Source organism: Ptychodera flava, chromosome 4 (assembly GCF_041260155.1).
Source record: "Ptychodera flava strain L36383 chromosome 4, AS_Pfla_20210202, whole genome shotgun sequence".
Taxonomy (NCBI): Eukaryota; Metazoa; Hemichordata; class Enteropneusta; family Ptychoderidae; genus Ptychodera; species Ptychodera flava.
In genome coordinates, this window is record NC_091931.1 from 10,350,921 (window position 1) to 10,376,080 (window position 25,160).

Sequence of the window (25,160 nt, forward strand, 5' to 3'; positions counted from 1 at the left end):
AGAGGAGAGCATTAGACCTTGGGTATTGTGATCAAAACCTCGAAAGACTTATTTTTCAAATAACGAAAGTTCCATCTGTAAGGTATTTTAGTCCATCAGTACTCGATAATGCTGTTCAAGATGCATTGTTTATGTGGTTTCTCCGTTTAACAATGTCAATGATTATCCCAGTGAATTCCTCGTATTTAATTTTCTTGGATTGATATAATTATAGTCAATGATCCATGATTCCAAACTAGCAGCCTCATTTGAAATGAAATGTTTAACCTGGTCGGGTATCTGTAAATGAGTATTCAGTTAACAAACAAACAAACAAACAAACAAATAAGAAAGAAGAAAATAAGATGTGTTCTGTACACTATGAATTCGTCTTCAATCGTCAGTTCGTTGGTGGTGAGTCGACTTTCAAATGTACAGCATTAGCGTGTTTGGTCGCACTGTTTCTATTTGATTTAATCGTGTTAGGTAACTTAATTTATAATTATTGACCCTGATTATTCCTGTAAACTACCACGTAGGCAAAGAGTCGATCAGATGTAATTGGGTTATTGCTTTTCATCGGAGAGAAACCTGTAACAAATAGTAAATCAACAAAAGTTCTTGTACCACTAAGGTAGAGATGAAATTAGCAAATTTCGGGAAATGTGAGCGCGCAACCAGTTTTGTCCGTGACAAATAGATTTCATTGAATATTGTAAAAAAATCTGGACATCAATGTCATTCACAGTTGTTAAATTAAATGCAAATTACAATTTTCATTGGATATTGAAGATACTTAATGGGGTATTTCTGATTTCATGTGTGTGCATTGAGCGAGTGGCCAGAAGGTAATCTTTATAACTGCATAAATGTTCTTATTTCAATTATGATTCAAGATATTCTCATTTTCAACATTAACTAAACAAGTTTAAAGAAAATCGCTACCAGGTGTCATCACTCTGAAGTTATGGTGCGATTAGGGCCTTGCATTGGCGCCGGTCCTCAGTGAAGTCAAAGAATGTTTTTCGCTCAATCGCTCTTGTCCATTTGCAGTTGATCTTAGTCTACAGAAGTATGGTAGGCGGAATGCATGACGAAAATCATTTCTAATTTATGTATTTACGGAAAAAAAACTTATAGAATGGTGGTGGATGTTAAATATTAACATTTTACCTTTTGAAAGATTTAACTGTGTATTATTAGATTCAAAATATCCTGTACACACGATAGATCATAAACGCGGTGGGTTCTACCATAGCAAAACTAAAGAAAACAACACACTGACGTAAATATCGAAACTAATACAGCCATTGTTACTATTCAAATTTCATTAATTGTTTAAACAAGTGTCATGAATAGCCTTGCCTAGGAGTCGTGTACCGTGCTGGTGATTTTCTAACACAAATTTGACGTCATTAGTTTTCAATCAACCGCCCCAAGATGCATGATGAGGTCAATGAACTTTGAAGTTGGTTATACGTCAACTCAAACTATTTCTCTAAACCAACATACACTTATCTCGCTAAAAATCAACACATAAAAGGTATAAAACGCAATACTGACAATAAAACCAACATAAAGGTCACGTAATGTAGAATACAGGGGTCCCCCTGCAGTTACTGGCGTAAGAGGGTCTTAAACCCAACGTCTTTGGGTCAAATCATGGGATAATCTGCCATAATTGGATCGCTGATGGATGAGAGTTAGGATTAAGACAAGAAGATTTACCCAGGATAAACCGAATAACGATCACTTCGGGTGTGCGCTCATCGTACACCGCGACCGATTTGTGCTGACATTTATACGAGAACAAAACATTCCATTGGCTGGTACATTTACAAACATGATACGGTCATGCAAACCTTACTTCAATTATATTTTTTTGTGCAAGGTAGGGAAGCCCTTAATCTACTAACAGCAAATATTGTGACGGAAAACCCCAATTTCTTGACAAATACAAAACATACTTAAACTTTCATATCAGTGTGCGTGCGCGCGTTGATAGGAGGTTCGTAAATAAAGGGAAACAAGCAAACCATACAGACGTACATGAATGGGATGCAAGAAGAAAGGGACGTTTTAAGACAGATGCATTGGCGAATGCATTTATACATACAACTGTGCATGCATACATACATACATACATACATACATACATACATACATACATACATACATACATACATACATACATACATACATACATACATACATACATACATACATACATACATACATACATACATACATACATACATACATACATACATACATACATACATACATACATACATAGTGTTCGGGGGTTGGCTCCATGTGCCTTTTATGGTTTCAAGACAAAAGATCGTTTTACACTTTCATTGATATCTAAGAGTAGCTTTGATACGAATAATACGCCTGCATTCTTTATCTGGTCTCTCGATACATCATTTTGAAAGGAGAGCCACATGAGTTAATTTACTTCACAGATAAGGTCTCCCCTTTTAACCCTTCCATAATTTACGAAGGCTTGGTCTTCATTTGTGTCTGTAAGAAGTGATAAATTATCTTCTGTTAATCCGCTTCTGTCTCGGTACATATGTACATGTTGGCAGAATTAGCGAAGTGAGTCCTGCCGACGACTTCACGATGGGAGTTGCATAGCGATCAGCGAACGAACCGCTAAAAAAAAGTGTCAAAATGTCGACGACCTCAAAGTACATATGGGACTGAAGAGAATATCTTTGTTTTAGATGCAAAGTTTTATCGTCAAGTTTAGGTTTTACAGTTCACGCATGTGTTGATTGAAAGAAAATAATGCATAAAAATAAAAATAAATAGCCTCTACTATCGCTCAGAAAATATGTGATTTGATAATACACCTGGTGAACGGACCTCTATTTATTGTTCTCTGTACTACTAACCTGAGGTAGTCTTCTATGACCACTGCAGGCAATTTTTGTCTTCAACATCCTGTGCCATCGTGCTTTATGAAACAATTAAAAACTATCTACTGTCGATTGGCCAATCAGAGTGCTCAATTCAGGGTGTTTTATCTACTCGTATAAAGCCTTGGTCACCAAACTTCAGAAACGAATGACAGCGCCGTAGTAAAGTAGTGTCCAATCAAAAGTGAACATGTCATATTCTGTAGACATCTGGTACGTTTTAATATTCAAATTTGGTAACACAGCGGAAACCAGCTGCAATACAAAATCTGCTGTGCCCTAGGGCATTTATATAATGTGCCCTAGGGCATTTATTGGATGTTCCATTACATTGGAAGGGTATTTCACAAATAAAAGTTTTAATTCATATCCTAAACATGCTACATTGACAAAGGGGACGGTTGACGTAAACACATTGAAAACGAAAATATATCAGTTAGGGGCGATAGTTTTTAAGTCGGATAAAACCCTCGTACTCGGGCTCTTCTGGTATATAAAGTCCAACCCAACGATAAAATGTCTCGGCCTGCGGCCTCGACATTTTATGGTTTTTGAGTTGGACTTTATATACCAGAAGAGCCCTCGTACTCAGGCTTTATCCTATACATTACACAGAACTTAAAAACAAACACAATTCCCTCGCTGTTTTTGGATTGAATAAATAGTAAAGTCAGTTGTGTCGTTGACATGTCACAACAAATAACATTCTCACACGTTAAGTACAAGTGGAACGCTTGAAAGCCGAACTGTTAATGTTTCAGAGACATGTTCGAATTTTGAGAAAATGACATATATGATTACAAAGACGTTTTACTTCTGTTCTTCCTCCGCTGACTATTATTATTCATAAAAAGTGTTCATCTTTGTGTTGAGACGCCAGAGGCAAAGCCTTTTGCATAACCATGAGATCTGACAAGCCCCGGTCATTGTTGACAAATGAATGATTCACGACCTCAAGTTTTTATTACAATCACTAATGTGTTGACACTGGACAAATTTCGTCAATAAAGTCCCTATACAACTCATCAGTAATATGTCAATGAAAGGTAACACCCAGCTAGTGTCTAAATATTGTTCTTGTTTCCTCGTTTTGAACAATGTGTGCCATGTGGTCTTGCCACATTAGAAATATTTCCCCGTTGCGTTTGGTAATGACCACAAAATCGGACTCGAGCACGAAACTGTAAAGAATACTAGTTGAGGGCGGCTTGTTCAGGTTTTGTGAGCAAAACTTACAAAACCCAACTTTAAAAGAAACCGGTTCTGGGCCAGCGTCTTGTCACCTTACCATCATTCTCAGATTCCCGACTTTTCAGTATCCCAAGAGTTTTCACAGAGACTTTTGGCGAGAGCTCTAACTCTTACACTGGCCCTGCATTATGGAACAAACTTCCTGGTGTTTCTGATATCAATCATTCTAGGTGTTTCAATCCTGATTATTCCTCCTCAAGTCTATTGAATGATAATTACATGTTTCCAATGCGTGACTCAAACTGCATAATCTTTTAAGCATGAAAAATGTGTGTTTATTTGTTAGTCTGTGGCAGCCTTTTCCAAGAATGCATGAATATTTTCTTTTTTATTTCGTTGTCCTTCTCCCAAACAATGCACTAAGATTTAGCGCTCATCTTGTGTTCACTGCTGTGTTCAGACTAGATTATATTCTGGTTTTCATTTTTGACTGTCTTAAGTAACAGACACTAAGTGAAAAAAGTCTATTAGAATGCAACCAAGCAAGGCAATAGTGTATAGGTCATGTCAAATTCACGCCTTGCCTGATTTCGTGAACGAGACGTGATCTCAGTGATATCCGTTACAGTGAGGTTTATTGTTCAAAATCTTGGAAGATTGATGCCTAAGAGCAATAATAATAGCTACGTTAGAGGTTTATGTGGACTTGCTGTTTAGGTCTAGCTTTTGGTATGTCGTTTGCTAGAATAATTTTACATTTGAAACGATCACACACAGAGTTGAAAGGTCATAAGTATAATCATAGCTACAGGCGTGGAACCGTCCTGTTGTTTCTATTAGACCACAAACTTTACAAAGTAGCAAACGAGTGACCATTACCTGTGAGGGAACGCAAGGCGTGAGCACATACTTAAAGTTTTATTCACAAACTTGACAGGCTTAATTTCTGAGATGTACAGTAACATGCTCGTTGTGCAAGCCCTGGGGGACGAACGACCTTCTTATATTCCAAGCCATAAATGTTGATAACAAGGTCTTTAATGATGTTTTGGCCCGCTAATATGGAGAAGGAGACACAAATCCCACGTGTCTAATTCAGTCGAGAATCACCCATTATTTTACCAGTGCTATCAGATGCATACAAAATTGCAAAATATTTCCCCCTTGCTAACACTTTCTCGATTGCTGTAACTCTATCTGCCTTTCATGCCTGCCTGGTCGCTGTCTTTACATGTACCTGCCTCCTGTTTCATTCTAATTTGCTCTCCTCGACTTTACTTATATTTTATCTCCCTCTTGCAGAGGTGCTACAGTGCCACATTAGATAAAATGCGTATTCTAGACTGCTTCATCTAATGATTCGATATAGCAAACTGATGATCACTTCAAATTTAAGTTTGCTGACGTAGGGATCAATATAGACATGACTTAGCGTTGAAGACGTAGGAATCACCATAGGCATTATTATACATTTATGACATAGGAGTCAATGTAGGCAGATTTTATGTAGATACGGGCATAACTTTACGGCGATGATTGACACAGGAGTCAATATAGGCATGATTTTATGTTGATGACATAAGGTCAATATAGGCATGATTTTACGTTGATGAAATACAATGCACGGTAGTAATTCATCTAGCTAGAGGTGCGATGTGCCTTTTACTGACTGACATTTTGTATGATAAACCCGTGATATTGAAATTACCCGACATGTTGGCCGAGCTACAGGGCAAACATTCCCGATTATTCGAATGGTCTGAATATCAGTACAATGATACTATATGCTTCTCGAAAAATACCCACGCTCACATTGAAAGCGTGTCGTACTTTCCAAAGCTTTCCTTTTCAAAAGTGAGTCACCCGAGCTCTAGGAAAACACTCAAACATTTGACATTTGACAATAATCTTTAGATAAATGTCGAATATCGCACAGCTGTATCTATACGTGTATACATGTCTGATAAAGCTATATCAACATAAAAGTGATCGAAACGTCAGATAAAATATATCTATATACTTGATGTGTGTGTGTGTGTGTGTATATATATATATATATATATATATATATATATATATATATATATATATATATATATATATACACAATAAATATGAGAACACATCAAGTATGTTTATATATATATATTATAATGTTTGATTCAAATAAAAGATTACATATATAATGTTTAATTCAAATCAAACATCATATATACATAATTATATATATATATATATATATTATATATATATATATATATATATATATATATATATATATATATATATATTCTAAAAAGTACACACATTCTAATCTACCGAATTGTATCTGTCTCGATGAACCGTGCCAGTTTGAAGAATAGGATAACTGGGCAGAATAATGCATTGTAACGAGAGTGGTAATCAGCATATTATGTAGTACAAAGGATAATAGGAGATGTCAGTACGACACGCTGCAAGACGGACATACAACTTTAAAAGTATGGGATTCCATCAGTTGTTTAAAATTGAGAGAGAGGGGGGAGTGGGGAGAGAGATTATTAAACACGATTGGAACTAATTTGGGATAATTGGGTGGTGAAGTAATGTCGATTTAATCTACAAACGTTATCTTATCTGCTTTTCTTTTTATATTATACACTTGTTTTTATGAGTAATTTGCAATATTGCAACATTTAGATATATGGCACCTAACATTTTTTGCGAAATTTGCAAAATATGAAAATCCAATTATCCCAAATTAGTTCCAATCGTGTTGATCATACAATTCTTGAGGAAATAAATTTAAAACAAAAATGAGGACATATTCTACCACTCAGTGCTAAATGTATTTGATTCCAAGTACGACTTCTCATAGCTAACTTTTGTCGGCGGAATTCTATTCAGCATAATTTGTAAAAACGTTCAATCGCGCTTAACACCCACCTTTAGAGAATCTACGAGTTTTAAGATCTCCAGTGGCGAGTTCTTCAAAACGGAAGACACACATTTCGCATCCAAGTTCGAAGATTTTAATTCACACGCCATTTCACGCTGGGTTGCAGCTGTCTTATAAAGATTTGACGGAAATGAATGCCTCAGGGGTGTACCCATCTGACATGGCGCTAAGCTCTGACGTTGATATATTTTTTTTTACTGATCCTTTTAGAAATTGCAGACTATCTGTCACACAGGTAATGAGTCAATGACACCGTGAATTAGTGTCATTACAACCGGCAATTAAAACAAATGTTTAAGCAGTGTACCGTGACATTTATAGAGAAACAAAACAAAAATAGGCATATTCGTCCATTATAATAGCCATTTTATTCCCCTATAAATCATATACATGTCTTAAAGGTATGAAAAACGTTTGCTTTTCAATGAAAAGTGACCTTATAGTTGCAACTGATACATATTACGGCAGCAACAATATGGTGTCTTCGTCTTTGCATGTGTATGCTAAAGACAAAATATACCACGACTCGGATACTAAAGAATGCAATTGCCAATATTACATATTATTGCCTAAATAAGGGATTCTGTACCTGAGGGCAAGTCACCTTTTCTCCGTCATATCAGGAGGGCAAATAGTCTATTGCCTCAAGCGTATATAAAGTAGTCCCTTGTTTGGGCTATAATGGTTTTATTACATAGCTCTCTTACATAATTTTCATTCAAATTTTAAGTTTTATTTGCAAGTGACAATCACATGTTTTATTTCCATGATGAACGAAAATTAATAACAAAGGAGAATATTTTCATCATCAAATGGCGTATTGATACACTTAAATCACCGATGTGTGGTTTATCGATTTTTTGTGCATAATTACTTTGAAAGCCGGCTTTCCTGTGTAGGACAAGTGGTTTGATGGTTTTTTTAAATCCCGAGGTTGTCAAATTGAAAGTAGTTCCGGGTCACTTTCAGTCGAATGATGACTATGCGGCCCGCTACGTCATCAACATGGAACCCTATGGTGCGGGCGACGCTCAATACACGAGGCATGTAATATTGATGTCATTCGACACTATCACTTTCACAACTAAGCCAGTATCCCCTTCACGCATCCCCCCTACGCGTGAACACGAGATTCGTCGTTCATGCACGATTTGTAAAGGATTGCCAAAACCGCACAGGGCATGCGTTATTCATTATCGGCATGACTGATCTCTTCCCGCAATGCCATGTAAATGTAAACTTAACCCTCTGCCATCGAAGGACAAAATGATATATTGACTCATTTTGAATATCTGCAAAATTCCGTCCATAAGTCGGAATGAAACGAGAAAACTAGGCGACATGATATGTAGCCCCATCAAAATAGACAAAAAACCCAATATTTGCCTTAATATGCAAGCAGGGCTACAGTATTGAATTTTCACGGGACCAGTGTTACTGATTTCGAACGAAGCAATTTCTTACAAAAATCATACCAATTGGACATATTAAAATGAATAAAAATCACTAGATTGTCTTCAAAACATCCTGATGGAATGGAATTTTTACACTCACAGTGTTTTTACGACGGTAAGTTATGCTTGTCACTGTTCTCAAATTCAAGTTAGATACGAATTTTTCAATCGTGCTGCGCACTGTATATTCTTAATATAGACTCTTCGTTCACGTGTTCTAGGTATACCTTTTTGTAAACCCGGTTATTTTCCAATGACGAGCTTTCTGTTCGCTCGCGTAACACGTTTTACTCTAACTTTGTTTCCTTTATTTGATCATTGTGTTCAAAGTGGGTACCCTACCACTTCTCTGTGATCGGCATGCAAAGAGACTCTATTCACAACGGAGCAATCGCCAGCAATTAGTCGCCATGGCAACATCGCTGACATGGCGTTCGCGACTGTAGTGTCATTAACACCGGCAGCGGATGTTATCTGTGGCGTGCATACATACAGCTTGCTTTGCTTTCCCTTTAGTTCATACGACAGTGCGACGATCCATGGAGTAACATTCCTCCGATATTTTTGTCGCACTTACGGAGGGAAAGCAAAAGAAAGCCGCTATCGACTCATAGTTTACGACATCTCTGTGTGTTTGCCTTTAGGGTTTCATCATCATCATCATCATCATCATCTTCACCATCATCGCCGTTATCAATATGTACACAATCGTGTATTCCAGCTACCAGTGACTTCTCGTGGCGCGCAGGCAGTGGACGGTGTGTGTCTGCAGGAACGCCGCTGAGCTTCATTGCTTTCGAAGCTATGTGATCACCATTACTGTATTAGGTAAGACTTGACCAATCCATCAAATGTGAAGCTTGCTTGAATGCCTTGTTTCCTCCGATAGTGAGCCTGCATTGATTTGCTCGGCACATCTACCCAGAATAACTCCCAGCAGAGTTCAACCTCCATTGCACAAACGAAACGCGCTGCGCTAACTGCTTTACGCATTATTCAGCGAAAAACCTCGGTCGAGAAAGCATCGAGGCACGTTGTAGCTCGCTGCTCAATGCATGCCAAAGCCGCATTGATTGCTATGTCAGCTGTATTTCATTATCGACGGCCAATGGAAGCATCTGTCGGAATCTGTGAGCTCTATGTGACGGACGTCAGCAATAAATCCAGGTGTTTTTCACAAAACATCCTGCAAATCTCGTCGTCACCGTTGGGATTTATACACATTTTACAGAGATGAGATATATTCAGAAACGGGTTGTCAATAACAAATGCACTTTCAGGTGGCGGTAAGCCGGTAGAATGTATTTCACACAAATCAATGTCAGCGTAGATCAAGTACAGTTCATCTACTTTTCAAAAAAACGAACTCAAATACAAATGTGGCGTTTTATTCAGACAACTCAGCGCATTTTCACTTCCACGTCGCTGAGCCATATAGTGTTTATCTTGCCATCACCGTCTCCAGACTGTAAGTACTAAATTTGGTGGTCTAAAAAATCACGGTTTCTTATTCGTGAACGACTTTCTATAAATGTGATAATTAACCGACAGGACTATCTATATAGATTTAAAAAGAACAATGTAAAGTACTATTTCCTCAAAATTGTGCATAAGCATTGTCCTTTGGGCAGTTAATCACTTAATGACGAAAAAGGAAAACCTGCCCACATGTCAGAATTAACTGTCACTGCACTCCTCTTCCTTAGAAGTCGTTAACGAACCAAATTAAGCTAACTCGTCACTAATAAAACAACAATAACAGCCTGTTTTGAACACATAAAAACATTCAGTAATCTTAGTATTTGAACGTTTGTTTTGCTATAGGCTATTGTCCAAAACTCCGGAGAATGTCATTCCCATGAGTTCGGCTGAAGCGAGAGAGAGAGAGAGAGAGAGAGAAAGTGAGTGATTGAGAGAGAGGAGAGAGAGAGAGAGAGAGAGAGAGAGAGAGAGAGAGAGAGAGAGAGAGAGAGAGAGAGAGAGAGAGAGAGAGAGAGACCGATCAACCGACCGACAAACCGACACAGTCAGAGACAGGAGTAAGGGGAGAGAGTATGTATATGAGCGGTACAGTAGTGAGATACGTCCTGCTGTCTATTTGTAATTGTGCTGATTATTACAACAGTTGAGCTAGTTCAAATATTAGAGTCGCGTCAAATGTTTTCCCTTTTTAAGAGAATCACCCGGAAGGCATTGGGGAAGCTACATGCGTCAATCTTCTCCGTCATGTTTTGGAGAGGTAAAAGCAAAGAATCCATGTTATTTAGCATTCACTGAAAGCCATCTCATGACAGTATGGCGAGAAGTGACTGGCACAAAAAAAACAGGCATCACATCCGTGAAGTCGGCTAAATCCACGACTTTCGGGATTTGGCGGGCAGCAGAACGCGTGACGCACATTGACATGATCGGAGCAACGTGGTTGCATAAATAAATCAAACTTCCTCTGTTAGCGCGCAAACACAGTATTAACAGACTGTTACTGAATTTCAAATAAAACGATACTCAACTTACAACTGTACAGTGGGCGTATAAACCTTCAAAAACCCACGTTTGCCACACTGTGTCTCCCAAAACAGGCAATTAGGTACGGCTTTCAAGAATTTCAACTCGTATATATTAAGGTGTACTTGTCATGAACGTCGCTTGACCTCTTCATATTTTATAAGAAAAACAGACACATGCAAACGATATGATAACATCTACGTACCTATTGAACCAAACCGAGCTTAACCGACAAAACAACTCACATCATTTAGGACTCAAAATCAAGGGAAATCTACAGCAACTATCTTGAATGTGTACTAGTATCAGTAGGCCCTATGACGAGTAATGCAATGGTTTAAAACAAACCTTCACTGCATCTTATGTCGAGAAACTCCAGGATAGTCCAGTCAATCTAAGCCAAAAAAGGGGTCAACCTAGGACTAATTGCAACAGAAATTATTTCTTCACCATGCATTTTGGAAAGGTCCTAGAAATAACATACTAAAAGTATAATAAAATCTAAGGGGTGCAACAGTGCCTAATTTGCATAAATGTAAAGGGGGCTCATGGGTATAAAATTGTCGCTGATAGACGGTTTCTACTTAAAATATGTGGCTAAACATGCTTTTGATCAGGTTTTTTGGCTTATTGCCTCCTTTTTGGTCTAGGCAATGTTGTTGAAAATATTTGTAGTCATACAAATATTCCTCATTTGCATAAATCCAATATGGCCGCCACAACACTTCATTTTTCTTAGTTTTTCTCGAATTAATAACTATTTATAAGCCACTACTGACAGCAATAGAATAATTTTTTCACATTGTATTTTAGACAAGTCCTAGAATAACATACTAAAAGCCTAGTACAATCTAGAATTGTAAACAGTGCCTAATTTTCATAGATGTAAAAGGATTATGGGTACAAACTAAGTGCTGATAGAATGTTTCTGCTAAAAATAATTGGCTAAACACGATATGTTATGCAGGTTTTGGCTTATTTGCCTTGTTTTTGGTTTAGGTAATGTTGATGGAAATATCTAGTCTTCATAGAAATATTCCTAATTTGCATAAATCCAATATGGCCGCCACAACCTTCACTTTTCTTTGTATTTTTCCCAATTAATAACTATTGTTATGCTACTTCTGACAGCAGTGTATTTCAGAGAAGCCCTACAATGACATACTAATAGCCTCGTACAATCTAGAAATGTAAACAATGCCTAATTTGCATATATGTAAAAAGATTATGGTTACAAACTAGGTGCTGATAGAATGTTGCTACTAAAAATATTCGGCTAAACATGATATATGCGGGTTTTGGGCTTATTTGCATTGTTTTTTGTTCAGGCAATGTTGATTAAAATATTTTGTCGTAATAGAAATATTCCTCATTTGCATAAATCCAATATGGCCGCCACAACACTTCGTTTTTCTTTGTATGTCCCTAATTAATAACTATACAAGCTACTTCTGACTGCAATAGAATTAATTTTTCTTTGTGTATTTTAGAGAGGTCCTAGAATGACATACTAAAAGTCCAATACAATCTAAGATTTATAACATTACCTAATTTGTATAGATATAAACGGATAATGGGAGCAATACATTCACTGATAAAAGAAATATGCATATTGAATTGAGAAAAATGCGACATTATGTTCAAGTAATGTATGCATTTATCTTAATTTTTGTCCAGGCAATATTTTTGAATATATTTTATCGCCCGAGAAATATTCCTAATTTGCCTAAATCAAGTATGGCTGCCACTGCATTTCACTTAAAAATTATATTTAATCTACACAACAAGTAGTTTTTGTTTCCACTCTGTATTGAATGTATAGAATGACAAACAAAATTACTATTAAGAGGGGAGACAGTGCATAATTTGAATAAATATAAAACTTAGAAAAGGGAACAAAATCGTTGCTGTTAATAGATTTCTTAAAAATATATTCAGCAAATTGATATTTAATTCAAGCAATTTGATTATTTAATGTACTTTTTGTGTTTCTAGGCAATGCATAAAATCATTTAAGATTCCTCATTTTACATAACTGCAATGTGCCCCTCCTACCACTTTACTTTTCCCTTTTTGACCTATAGTATAAATGACTATATATAATGTTAAAAAACAACGGAGATCATTACAACTAAATTTTAGTATGGTCATGGAAGTTACATATCGCAAGTTTAAAAGCCTGTGTTGGCACCAGATTTTCTCATCAGAAAATTTACCCACCTGATTACAGTTTTAATTGAAAACAAAAGGATATTACACCTCAATTATTCATTTACAAACTAGAACAAAGGCGATCCCGGGGATCGCGAAACGTGCATTTAATGAAGTTATGCATAAGACAGCTAATTTTTACCCAAATGCTAAATGGGTCATAGATGCTATACAAACCTTGTGCTGATAATCTGTTTACGAAAGTGATTAAAGAGATAAGCTGACATTGTAATGACTATGTAACATCATTTCTTGTTTTCAGTTCAGGGAATGTTTTTAAATATATCTTACAGCGATAAAAAATTCTTATTTGCATTTGTCCAATACGTCAACCATGTCACTTCCTTTTTCTAATTGGAACATGAATTATTTCTTCACCTTAAATACTTAAAAGGTCCAAGAAAGGTATATTCAAAGTCTAATACAATCTACATTGTGCAAAGGACTAATTTTAAAAGATTTTATAGGAAATGCCTACACTGTATTAAATGTAATAATTGAAACTTGAAAGGTTTTACAACATCGTAAAGAGAGATTGGAAGTTTAGCTAACATTGCTAAATATATTTTACCTAATTTTGAGCGATTCCTCATGTGCATAAATCATATATGGTGACCATTAAAATAATTTCTTTAATTTTTCAAATTGACGTCAACTTATTTTAATTAATTATGTTATCAGTAAAATGAGAAGTTACATTAAGAGACACTACTTGTTTAAGTTATTTAATACTTTAAATTCTTCCTATCGAAAGATGTCCATTTTATAACTTGAATGAACATTTTGCTCAGTACAAAGAAATTGACATGGTTATTTATTTTCTGTGTATTTTAACTCATTTTAATGATTATATACTAATAGGGCCTACAGAATGAAAAGCCCTGTAAAAATAAACAATGATTGATTCGTATAGTTCATTTCAATTATCTAGAGAATTTGCATAATGTCAATAACATTGGGAACTTACTGGAAGATTTGGATTTTCTTAATGCATACCAAAATGCTTGGCCAAATAACCAACACTTTGTACTGAGGGAGGCTGAAGAAAATTTGTGTTTCAGCCCTATTTTCTTTTATTTTCACCCTTACCCGTATTACTAATATAGATTAAGTGTTGGTAAAATGTAATTAAAGATCAGGTTGTGTGGTCACTGGTAAATCAGATATACTTTTGACTGTGTGCAACTTGCCTGTTCATGCCACATACAGAAATTTATGATAATAATGATAAATAAATTATAATGATCATGATGATATAGGGGTACAATTGTTATACTATACTGCCAATTATCATGAAATATGGATAAGGAAAGCAGTTCCTTTATCAGCTGAAAGACATTACAATAATCAAAGGACACTGCATTTCTCAAAATTTGAAATTTCGTGAAGACAACAATTGAAAATCAATATAAAGTCATATAGTGGACTGAAGAGAGAGATTTCCTGTTTAATCTTACCGTACACAGCCATAGCATTTGAGGAAAAACTGAAAAATCTGTTGACTGAATCACGATAATCTAAATCACTGGTAAAAGCAAATCTAGATACTTTTCATAATGTTACATGGTCTAGCTGCTCTTTCAAATTTTCATGACCGTGAAACAAGAAAACCAAGATGTGAAGGGACTTGCGTCACAGAAGCTGCCGTTAACGAGTTTATCAATTAGGATATCAAATTTTGACATCAAATTATCATAAAATCGGTTATCCTGTATTTTGAACCTTATGGAAGTCTCACCTCAGATTGGCCAGACTCTCAATTCCTTGAGTGATCGATCTTATTGGTAATAATACAAAAGTCTAATAATCTGCAAATGGGAAGTCCATTACATAACAGCCCCATGAGTGATACTTGCACATCTAAGATCTGATATGATACGCAGTACAATTATATCATCCCATGCTTCACATCTTTTCATTGAGTTGCCCTTCCCCATACTTATGGGTTCTACAATGAACTGCAGCAGCATGAATAACCCCGGCAGAAAGCAAAATCTAGACTTTCTGTTGTCAACGAAAGGATTCTGGCTGTAAACAAATGAACCACCTAGAGAAAGATGTAAACAGAGAGGAAGAGGAAGAATTTTGATATGATAATGACCATCATAATAATTGTCATCACCACTATCATCATGGTGATTCAAATGATGTTCGTATTTATACTAATGATAGTTTAATAATGAGAAGGATGATTCACAGGCACAACTGTTAAGTGTGGTGAACCATTTATTAGTAACTGAATATTTCCATAATCATTGAAGATAGTGACCAAAAGCATGAGATATTCCTTCAAAAATTTTACTGCAATCTAACATGTTGTAGGAGAAAATGACTTAAAATGACAATTGATGTCAAAAACTTGAGCACGTCCCATGATTTTTTATGAATAACCTTATCGTCGTAAAAGAAAGAAGAATATCCAAAGAAAGAATGCTGATTCCTTTATTTAAACAGTAATTCTCTGAAATTCTTCCCTTTATTCATTGCATTTCTGAATAACAAGAAAATGTCAATGGAAGCTATTGTAGGCTTGTTGTATTCAGAAGACCGTTTGTGTCAATTATGCAAATTAGGCCTTTTGTATTAAAATATGCAAATTATGCATGCAAATTAGGTCAACCTCTTTTGTTTTAGGTAATTCTTGCAAAACCTTAACAATTTCATAGAGAAAAAAAATTGTTTAAATATGAGCATAAACATTCATTTGTCTGAAATAGTGGAAAAACTGTGGATATATGCAAATTACTGAATTTGCATATTCTTTATTGTTCAAGACATTTAGCAATTAACTTATTGAACCTTACTAAATTGTGTTGCAATGAAAAAAGTCACTTTAATTCAGTTTACATGCCCAAAATGTGAGTATAGCAGTCATTTTAAAGGCGATATATAGCTGATTTGAATATATGCAAATTTAACCAATTGCACCCCTTATATTTTCCTATACTTTTAATATGTCATTAGTGAGACCTTTCAGAAGGTCATGGTGAAGAAATAATTTCTGTTGCAATTAGTCCTAGGTTAAACCCTAAATTGACTGGACTAGGATATATTCCACGGTGTTATCCTTGCATATGCTTCCAGTGCACTGACACTTTACAGGCAACAAATCCATGACATGTAACTTCGCATATTCTTGGACGAATGAAACAGCTTTGTCTGTATTTCTCAATGATTTTTAAATACAATTTGCATTAAAAAATCGTTCCCGCAACATTGTGCATTGAATCGCATTATGCAAGAAATCTCCACATCAAATTGTGAACTCACCCCTTCTAACAATCCTATGATGTAGGAGAAAAACTAAAATAACCATATTATGGAAAACGATATTACTGTCGGTATCGCATGGAAAGTATTTCATAACCTTTTCTATTTTTAGTATCAATATTTGTATTCTGCTTTTCTTTTATTGCGATATAAAAGGCACACTTGAGCAGGTGATAGATATGAGTTCCACTTCACCATATTGTAACTGCTGTCTCGATACTAACGTTTCAAATAACCAAAAAATATATAAAGGTTATCTGTATCAGAACAACTATTCTTATACAACCGTAATCTACTTCACTAACTGTACTACGAGTGGCTTCACCTGGTGCGTAATCACTTGATAGAACTATAGCGAGAGAAAAGTGTAAATACATGTATGGATCTAGTCTGTGTGGGGACACTCCCGTTTGGTTTCGAGAGACGGCTTGTCTGAAATAAGTAGCAAGTTAACCTTAAACCAGGTTGAATTTGATTTCGCCAAACTCAAAACTTGCCGTCACACTGACTTCGAGTGATACAGCAAAAAAAGGAAAAATGATTGTTTGGGAATCGGGATAAAATAGTATATGCTAAAAGCGACGATCTATGACCTTTGATTATCGCTGTTTATTGTTTTTGTATTTTTTTCCGCTGGTTTGCATTATTGTTCCGTATTTTATTTGGGGTCCAGTTTCCATGTAATGAAGGTACTTGGTGTTGAATACCCCTCTATGTGTTAATCGGTATTTAAAATGAAAGCTTACACACTCCGTCTCAAAAGAGCACTGTGAATTGTTAACTGCTGGTCAAAAAACCATAATAACTGCCTTCTACTTTGTATTGCAATGTCGATTGCTGTCGTCGTGCTCTAGCCATTAGATTTTTTATGAAATATGCATACGTCAACGTCGCACTCTTCAAATATACGCTGAATATACTTTAGAAATCGCTCATCCTGTAATTGACATTGCCACTCAACGCTATGCAACACACAGAGCCACGTGAAAGTACTGCACAAAGGGACTGTTTTCAAACAGTGGGCGTTGTCTATTTGGCGCGCTGGAAATAGCCAATGCAATTTTATTACATTATGTTGAAATGCGACAGCGACTCGCGTCACGTTTAGTTGATACCTCACGTCGTGTGGCAAACGAATCATTTATCGGGGCTGCCGACAAAATATTGTTTCGGTAAAGGCATGTTATGAGTCAGAGCGAGCGAACGATTAAAATTAACAAGAGTAACCGAGCTTACCTAAATAAGTTATCCTCACGGTCGCCCTGGCTTGAATAAATATGCTCAGTTAACCCATTAATCTTTACGTTACGCCGAAACAAACTTACCAAGATTGTATGACATTATTCCTGCGAAGGAGAGAGAGAGAGAGAGAGAGAGAGAGAGAGAGAGAGAGAGAGTGTGTGTGTGTGTGTGTGTGTGTGTGTGTGTGTGTGATATCTTGATTTGTTGATATTATTGGTTTAGCGTGGTACTGTAATGTATTGATGTCGTGTCCTCGCCCGAGGAATATAATTTATATGTTTTTCTCGACAAGAATAAAAGAAGTATAGTTTCTTTTGATTCATCGATACCTTCGCTGAATCACACTTTTCAAGCACGGCCTTCTCAAAAAACGGAAGTTAAAACTCAAGTAGTGAGTGACACTGGACATCATTACAATAGATTGGTGTTGTTTGCCAGGATGCGAAAAATTCAATTTTGAGAAAATAAAGTCGTTATTTTTCAATGGTGTTTCCCGAGGCCCCTGAGGTATAATGCGCACTTTCATGGAAATCTGAATTGGTTTAGAATGACAAGGCCAGCGAGTGTTGGATATTTGCCTTACACGATACGACAGAATCAATTAACTTTGCAGTCATCTTAGGCGGCGTTGTTATGCAGTCCCTGTTCTGAGTTGTTCCATCAATCAAATTCAGATAATATTGAGAGAACACCCGCCGTAGAGATTGCCCGGGGATTCAATTTACGTCACGTAATTGCGAAAAAAGTCGGGCAGATTCGAAGTAATTTTATGCAAGTCATTCAATCTGTCTACAGGCACTTTTTTCTCGTTATTATAATCGACTAAAGTTTCTCTATACGAATTTGCCGTCCGATGATGGTTCAGAATTAATGCAGGTACAGTTTATATCACCAAAAACGTACTTAACAAAGAGACATTTTATCCACAAAGTGCATGAAAAGCAAGCAGCCATCGGCGAAAAAGTCGCTTTAGCTTTGAAAGATAGAGACATTTGGTGACATGCCTGATGAGTGGAAATGAATCTTTTTGACACAGTTGTCTAACGACGTACCCTTCGAACGCCTCGGGATCCTCTGAAACGCCTATACCACAGATAAAAATATCTGTCTCTTAGCACGCATACATGGGCCTGTTTGCCTTCGATGCGTGCTTAAGTGTGCGATCAAGCGCTGTAAGTCTTATCCTACATGAGATCTGGTCTAGAGTGGTTGTAAGACACTGAGAAAAGTGAAAACTTGTATAAAGTCAATGTATTTTTACCTTAACGTTGATAGACAAAACAATTTTGTGGTTGTAAAAGGGAGAATGGTGATCTTGTTGTATATTACACTCAATCACAAGATTAAGTTTCGACGCAGATAATACGATAGCGAATTAAACAATATCAATAAGAAATAAATTATTCAAAAGAAAGTGACCTTGACATTCAAACTCTTACAAGTCTCTATAGGTAACTCATTTCAAAGCAAGCTCGCCGCCCCTACAACCCATCTTCAGAGAATTTAGTTTAGATTGCCTGTTACAAGCAAAGTAAAATGGATTGTACAAGATCGAGTATTCGCCACTGAACTGATATGATCGATAATATCGATTAGTTTCCACTGTTACAAAGGAACATTAATCAGTCTACTAATTGATAATATCGCCATTCTTTATTAGAAAAACCGACAATTTAAACCGCAGATCGCGATGCCCACACGACGGTATTTTAATATCCGCCTTTTTCGAAATTTTACGATGTTTTGACAAGATAAAGAGATAATCTTTTGTTACATTTCAGACGATCACGTGTTCTCTTAAACGCCTAGGGGGCAGGAACAACCACCCTTCCCCGGTGTTCATCCCTGTACAGTTCAAACTACAAAGCACAACCTCTACAATTTTCCCTTTATCGGAGGGGGTGGGTTCAAAAGTCTATATTTTGGGGCAAAAACTTAGGTCAAAACATTTATATTTTATATTGTGAGATAGGTCAAAAGCACTTATTTGTGGTTAAAACAGAGGTTAAAAGTCTTCAAATGTCTACATTTTATCATCATTTTCTTTTTCAAAAGTTCACATTGGGAGGAATATGTTGCGGGGGAGGGGGAAGGGTTAAAAACTGCCTTATGTGAATAGTTACCCTTCCCATGGCTGTGCCCGCCTAAACGTTTCTGTTAGTGTCCAGTTAACACCGAATTTTCGTCTGAGTCAGTATACTAGCCATCTGATCATGTTGTATGAGAGACCCTATCGGCCGCTCGCATGGGTCCGTTACTTCAATTCACACTAAGGGACTAGTCAGTTTCTTCAGCCAGGGGGGACCGGTGGATTCATGGAGGGGGTCACCCTGTTTTTGACTTCGGTGATAGGGGGTCACCATGTTTTTGAAATGCCCAATAGAGAAGGGGGTGAATGTGTTTTTGAATTTTGACACAGGCTCATCATTGCCTAAAATGCTAGTGTCAGCCACAAATTTCATCACTTAGTTGTATTTTTCAGCGCGCCCTTCGGGCGCGTAACTTTAATAATCAGTCATATTTTGCAGCACGCCCAACTTTAACATATCAAGCATACACACATCAGAGATATCTGTATGTTCAATATTTTTCAGTGTGCTCTTCAAGCTCATTACTTTAATATTTCAGACATTTTTCAGCATGCCCTTCAGGTGCATGACTTTAATATACAAGGCATATATATCAGAGATATCAGGATGTTTATTCATAAGTATCAGGATGTTTCTATTTTTCGGCGCGCCCTTCGGGCGCCTCACTTTAATAAATCAGAGATATCTTTATGTTTGCTTACTGAAAGTGTACCATTATGAAATCTGCATTTCATATGAAAAGGATGACAAATTCCTGATACTTTTCTGTTCTCTCTATGAGAATTCAGTATGAGAAAGCAACATGCACAAATATTTCACAATATACATTTGATACAGTGACTTACTTTAGAGATAGAAAAATGACAAGATATCTTTCCTTCTCATTGATGCAATTATTTTCCTTTGTGTCACAGGTTTTCTGTGGAAAGATGCTTTTTTATGAACAAAATAACAGTTAAAAAGGCAGTTTTTGTCATTATTAGCTGTGCTTTTATGGTTTCAATGTTACAAGAAAAGGTCCTCTCAGACACTGTACACATCAGACTTTGGCTAAAAAAGCTCTCTATGACCCCTCAGGAGATTTAATAGGATGGTTGGCAAGTCTTAACACCCATTAAAGTTTTTGATTCACTGCTTTTTCCTCTTTGATATTAATGATTGACATCCATTTCTGTACAACAGTTCAGGACATCTGGTAAAGCATTGAAAGTGTGAAATACATTCACAGCTCATTCAAAATAAAGCTCATTCAAAATGTACAGCATTCAAACTTTAAGATTGACACTTTGACATTCCTATCTTACAACTGACTTGAACAATTTCATTAAAACATAGAATGACTATTTAAAATATAACTATATGTAAAATGTAAAATATTATATATATATATATATATATATATATATATATATATATATATATATATATATATATATATATATATATATATATATATATAATTCATGTCCATCTTTTGTTTTACCTATGTCACGCGCCGGGGGGGGGTCACCCTGTTTTCGAAATTTGGAATAGGGGGGGTCACCCTGTTTTCAAAATTTGAAATGGGGGGGGTCAGCCACTTTATGACGTCGGCAAAAATAATCCACCGCGCCCCCTCCCCCCCAGGCCGAAGAAACTGACCAGTCCCTAACTACCTGATTTCGAGGAGCATACAGGAGCAGAGAAGAGACCTTGGCAAGCGAAGATGGAGAGTCCCGTAAAAACGAGCGTTTCACTCACCGGCCTGTCAGTTGATGCACGTTTGCTATACAGCTCTCAGTCACGATCAGCATCCTCACTACTGAACACGGAAAACATGTTCGGGATTACCAGTGACAGAAAATCCCATGAATGAAAATATCAGCGTCAAATCACCCACCCCTGCCGTGTAAAGTTACTTTGTGTGAATAGTGTAATCAACCTTTGACCTGCCTTGCAGTGTCCTTTGTTACATCACGACAACGAAGTCGTGTGTACCTGGCAACCAGCCTTCCTTCATGTTCTCAGTATATGTCATCAAATGTCGGCTTCAAACTTAATATAATTTTTTTTCTAAAACTGACAGCAGGGCCCACAGACAGAGTGAATTACATTTTCACAACATTATAATGTGTTTATGCCAATCACATTGGAGATTCCATTTTGACTTGTATGACATTACCGTACACTTCGCGTGCGACGTTCGCGTTATGCCAACCGGTGAAATCAGTCAATAGGAAGCCGTTTACCAGGGCGCGAAGATAATTTTCAAAAGTTTTTTTCAATGAACACACTGTTACAACAGAATAATAACCTAAATTCTTGAAGTCAGCTTCAGTTTAGAAATATAACATTCTCAGACGGAGCATCAATCGGCAATACTATTGCGTTCCATCTTTGTCTTTGAAATTTCCCTTTACTTTGGATGCCTTGTGCATATCAGAATAATGCCAAACATTGAATCCCATGAAGTGATGTCTGTCTTTTCAATTTTGTCCCCTTACATATGAAAGTAGCCGGTGTATTCATCTATATATGGATCATCAAATATTTGTTTTCGCTCTTTGATTAGTTCAAGGGACATCTCAAAAATTGTAATCTTGCTGAACTAGGCCTGCTGTGGCATTTACTTCGATGTATGCGATGCGCGCAATCGAATGTGTGCGAAAGTCTCCCTGGCACGAATTTGGTTCACATCGTTATATTCTTGAGGTGCGATGTCGTCTCGACCAGATCTTGAAAAACGCCGTCACAACACCACAGCACAGTCGTCAGTTTAAGTTTGCGTCCTTCTCACTGTGTTTAATGTATTTAATTTATTCATCATGGGTCACGGAGTCAACAACGATGGACGGCGCTCCGCCAAACCACCAATGCACAATGTACCCCCCCACACACCATGTCGGACATTTGTGCGCATTAGACCAAGGTAAGGTTTGCGATCGCGCCGAGAATGTCGTGCGCAATCAGTAGTGCATCTGAAAACCTAAGCCGGGAGCCAGGCTATTGTTATACCATCTTGGATTGCGAATATCACGATACTACAAAATTATTACGTGCGTCACCAAACGTTTTCTGAACGGTTATAAATTACGGCAAATTAGTAGGCCTAGTAATTGCGGGTAAACGTGGGCTTTGTTGTGACTAAATTTATCTTTTTTCGGGCAAGATGTCGCTATTTGTATCGTCTGTAACGTCACCAAAGTTGTTAGATTCTGTGACGTTACCAATGCCGAATTCTACTCTCTGGCTAAATAAATGATAAATTTTTGACCAGCGGGACGAACAACAAACAAGTAACGATGTGTTGAAAGTGAAGAAAAGGTATTAGATTTAAAATTGGGAGAAAATAGTTTCGGATTAAAACAATCGGTGCTATTGTGTCGTTGTGACACCAGACAAAAAACTAATTATGGCGTATGTCTTCACACTTTTGAGCGAACACGATTGGTACTAATTTGGGAGAATTGGATCTTCATATTTTTCAAATTTCTCAAAAGTGTTAGGTGCCCTGTGGGTGAAAGTTTCAATATTACAAATTATTCGTAGAAACAAATGTATAACTTAAACAGAAAAGCAGATGAGCTTACATTTGCAGATTAAATCGACATTACTTCACCATCCAATTAGGCTATTCCAAATTAATTCAAATCGTTTTAGCGGCAAAGATGTCGTCTGCTGATTTGATGTACTAGTACTTAACACCTACTTTTCGAGTTCCGATACTGATGTAATATTTCAAATCATTGCACATTGCTCGGCGACTTTTTCTTTTGAAGTTTGGCATGTTGCCCTAACAGTTGCAATATGCTTAAAAAATTGTAGCTTTCAAGTTTTGAAACGACTCTTTCAAGACAATGTAGACTTACCGACTTTAAAAAGTCAACTTTTTAAAAATGAGATCGTAATAAGTTGTGCTGGATTCAATGAAAATTCAATGTTCTTAACAGTGACTCATTATGCGTGGATTTCGAATAAAAATGCCAAGATCAGCAAAACAATCGCCCCAGATTATGATGTCATTTGGTATCGGGAAAGTATAGTACAGAGTTTGATAAAATCTCAGTAGAAAAAACAGGTGTGAAAACAGATGAGTTATACGATCAACACTACACTCCTTTTATCACGATATAGAGATACAAGTGTGCTAATGATGTCAGCAAAGGTGTTAAAGTATCGTATCCTGTGTTTGTTGTTTCACGAACGGCGCACGTACAGAATTCAAGTACCCAATACCATGAGAGACACACTTGCCATTTCAAATGTCAAGTTGTTCATCAAAAGCAGACCAAACAAAGCCAGTGCCGTCTACCGTTGCTTTGCCAACCAATGTCGTATGAGTCAGCGAGTCTTATCGAAATATGTGAACTTTCATTTTGATTTAGATTAGATTTCGGATTTAACAAAAGAAAATGTCATGAAGTTTTCTACACTGTTAGTGGTGATGGCTTCACAAGTATAGTCTCTCATTTCTTGCAAGCCATGTACAATTTTAGTCTCTTGCGAAACATGTCAATGCCACATGCTCAGCGTGTCAAGCGCGAATGACTTTTACAGAACAAAGAGAATCTCTATTGCCGTTCCCTTCGTCTACAAATTTCTTTTCCGCCTCAATCCTAAAATTCATGGATCCGAATTAAAGAAAATACCTCTGTAGGTCTTAGTATCGCACTTGTCTTCGGGGCATTTTAAGTGAAAGATGAGGAACACATGGCGATAGCTTGAAGTGAAACCTACAATGTCGTGACTCCGATTCATCACACTCAAGGTGTGTGTGACATTGATATATGGACAAATTTTGAGAAATGTGTTGATAGTTCACATCTGAGAAGGATCATAGCAAAGAGGGTAGTGCCCTATTGGGTGCAGTCACGATAGAGGAGGTCGGTGTACCATTGTATCATTTACGATCAATTTTATCTATTTTGTGTAACAAAAGTACAAAATATCAAAAAAGGGATTAATCAAGGGGAAGGAAGCCCGTACGCAAGTGAATATTTAATATTTAAAGTAGAGTATGCGTTTCCAAAGTGAAAGGTTTATACTTTTGCTCAAACTTTCCTCAATGAAACTTTCAACCATTTTCTTACCGAATCAAGAACCAAAATCAGGGGTCACAGCGCAAAGTTAGGTACTGGAGAAACAAATTACCAAACAGTTACCGAATATTTTAAAATCAAAATGGCCGCCATGCCTGTGTTAACTCAATGGGAATAACATTTTTAAGACGGTTAAAATTTTCTTATCCTAAGAGCTTTAAAATACCCCCCTCCCCCAGTGGTAGATCAGTAAGAAATTGTAAAACTGTGAGTCTGGGTACCTGTCCCCTAGTCGCTTTCTACCTGAATATTTTGATCGCCGAGATAATAGGGGC

The 25,160-nt window shown here is 36.8% G+C and overlaps 1 protein-coding gene across 4 annotated transcripts in view; it reads left to right on the forward strand.

Annotated features, from left to right (window-relative positions):
* Positions 1-25,160, forward strand: part of LOC139130868 (short transient receptor potential channel 4-like) — a 137,372-nt gene that overhangs the window by 25,699 nt on the left and 86,513 nt on the right. For 2 of the 4 annotated variants that reach the window (XM_070696672.1, XM_070696669.1), the window contains exon 2: positions 9,134-9,317. The exons of the other annotated variants lie outside the window; for them this stretch is intronic. The gene's annotated coding sequence lies outside the window, so the exon portion shown is untranslated. The remainder of the gene's footprint in view (positions 1-9,133; positions 9,318-25,160) is intronic. 4 annotated transcript variants of the gene reach the window in all.